The sequence below is a fragment of the Aplysia californica genome, unplaced genomic scaffold (assembly GCF_000002075.1).
Source record: "Aplysia californica isolate F4 #8 unplaced genomic scaffold, AplCal3.0 scaffold00074, whole genome shotgun sequence".
Classification (NCBI taxonomy): domain Eukaryota; kingdom Metazoa; phylum Mollusca; class Gastropoda; order Aplysiida; family Aplysiidae; genus Aplysia; species Aplysia californica.
Genome location: NW_004797344.1, coordinates 583305 through 586096, shown reverse-complemented (window position 1 = coordinate 586096; position 2792 = coordinate 583305). Strand labels below are relative to the sequence as shown.

At 42.0% G+C, this 2792-nt stretch overlaps 1 protein-coding gene across 1 annotated transcript in view; it reads left to right on the top strand.

Annotated features, from left to right (window-relative positions):
- LOC101852393 (ceramide synthase 5) overlaps positions 1-2792 on the top strand; it is a gene marked incomplete at its 5' end in the record, with an annotated part of 41739 nt that overhangs the window by 25484 nt on the left and 13463 nt on the right.

Genomic DNA, 2792 nt, shown 5'->3' with positions numbered 1-2792 from the left:
TGTGTGTGTGTGTGTGTGTGTGTGTGTGTGTGTGTGTGTGCGCGCGGGCGTGTGCGTTTGGACGATTTCGTGGATCTGTGAATACGCAGCTGTGTTTATGTTTAGCTATGTATGCATTAGTATAAATTATGATCGAGTATGTGTTTTTGTGTGCGTGCGCGCGCGTTGTATTTACATAGAAGCGCAGTTGTTTACCAACGTTGTCAACTCAAAGAATTATGAATCAGAATCTGTTGGGAGGATAGAATGTTTCTTAGCCGACCAGGAATATATGTTTCTGCCCACCACGTGCCCTATCCACCATCTCCCTTCCACTTGTCGCGAATCTACAGCGTGCCGTGCTGCCATAATATCATGTGACTAGGCATCGTGGTAAAATCAATCGCTCATCAAAGTAATGAGGTCTAGGAAACTAGGAAGCCGACATGAACATTTCTCTGCCCGTAGCGCAATTTTTATCGATTTTCTTGTTGGGCCCCAACGCCTTTTGTGAATCTTATATTTAAAACACACTCCTGTGTGAATGTTGCATTAAATGTTTATCAAAGACACAAAAGATGTGCGAGTAGATTTGCAGTTTCCAAGGACATAGTACAGCTATGGAAGTCACCAAACTTTGGCGGCCATTTTCTTGTTACCTCTGACATCAAGCAATCCTCACCTCCTTCAGTTCCAAATATCTCGACATTTATTCAAGACACATGGTACTGTTTTTCCATTAAAAACAAGGCAAATGATTAGGCTTAAAGATAAAAGTGCCTGATTCCACCGTGTCGAGTCGCAAATACAGTGTAAAGTAAAGTTGTTCCCTCATCCGATCCAGACATTGAGGATTGCCTTGTTAGTGAGACAACTTCCTGGGCCTTCGACATATGGTGGTAGAGTGGCCAGTTCCTTTCCATGCCGCCTTTACTTCCGTAACTCGAAGTCAGGCACCCATTACTGCTGGGTGGGCAGGAGGGGGCTAAGAAAATCCGTGTCCGTACCGAGGCTCGAACCCGGACTTTCCGCTTCGGAGACGAGCGCACTAACCGCTCCGCCAACGCACCCTCAAATACAATGTATAATGTAGTCAATCAGAAATTGGGACACGATCTCTATTCTCAAGAGCCTCATTTAAATAACACACCACCGTGGCGTGAAGAACTGCCGTTTATGACAAGCGAACTGAAACATTATCTTGGACTAGGGTCCTGCTACTTGCCTTTAAGCTTTTGATATACCCATGGTCGCCCTTGTCTCCTGGTTTCTCCTCGTTTCCCCAATTTAAAAAAAACCCCACAACCTGTACTGCCTGCATATAAACATTACTGTTTTTTTCACCCTTATCGCATCATTTTTTAAATAGCTCTACAAATTGTTTGCACGTACTTCTAATACTGGGTTCATTGGTTCTCTCTAGTAGAGGTTGGCTTCGTTTTGCACAGTCGGTACAGAGTGGCAGAAGAAAGAAGTATACTGTAGCAGAAAACAAGTGCTATATATAAGATTCAAGATATTTAAAAAATCCCTTTATACCTCATACAAGTCCTTTTTTTATATAAGATTCAAGATATAAAATAGATCCCTTTATCCCGCATCTTCCCAGTACTTAGTTTACTTATGGCTATTCCTCCCTTGTACCCAGCCAATTTTCTTTTCCAAATTTTCTGTATGACAAACTTCCATATTTATAGACTCGCTCTTATCTAGCCTATTTGCATTAAATAAACCCCAAACTGAGTTAGAATGAATAATCCAAGCAGTAAACATACAACTTGATTATAGATAGATGAATTTGTTGAGGTTTGGTAGAGTTTTGTAATGAATGTAAACAACCGGGTGATGTTGCGAGCCAGCTGAACTGGCCCGCCGTATACTTCGAGTTAACTGTTGTTATTGAAAGTCTTTTACACTCCCATTCCATCAACCTGCCTACATTTTTTAAAAAATTCGACGGTAACAAAGCGAGAGGGCGACCGAGAAAGACCTGGATAGATGGAGTCAGGGAAACATTAACCACCCACGGCACCCCCCTCACCCAAGCTCTCCAGCTGGCGACAGAGAGACGTCTTTTTCTTTCCGCGACACCCAAAATGATAAAAGTACAAGTAAAAGTAAAAGTATTCCATCAACACAACTTGGATCATTTAGGATGCCGGTAACTTGTCAGAACCAACACGAAATGAGCGAGATACAGCATCCCAGCAGACAGAAGTTGATACTCGATTTAAGAAAATCCAGGAAAGTATAAATACCCCCACCCCCACCCCCAACACACACACACCCAGCTCCCACAATTGCGAATTGAATTTACACCTTCTGGGTGCTACGGTGAAGAGCCTTGCTGCTGCACCACTACGCCTGTGTACCAAAATTGGTCAATCTCCCAGCCATCAAGTTTGTAGGCTGTATAATTTGGCTGGTGTTCCTTAGAATCACAATAAAGTTATCAATATTTTTTTATTCGCTTCTAGACCGAGGTGCACCACCGATAGCTCTTTGTTTAATATTTTAATACCCAGGAGAACATGAATCATAACTGAACGGTATGGGGAAATTAATTCTGCTTTAGAGAGTGAGCGGTTGCTGTTCCAAAGGCTTGGAAAAGTATATACGTCTGTGATATAATATCAAATTAACCAGTTTCTTATCTTTTACGGGCGAATAAAGTTCATGTTTTTTAAATCAAGTTGAAGAGGATTATTTGAAACCACTTTTATTGCCTCTTTAACAGACACAAACACATTGACACAAACACACACACACACACACACACACACACACACACACACACACACACACACACACAC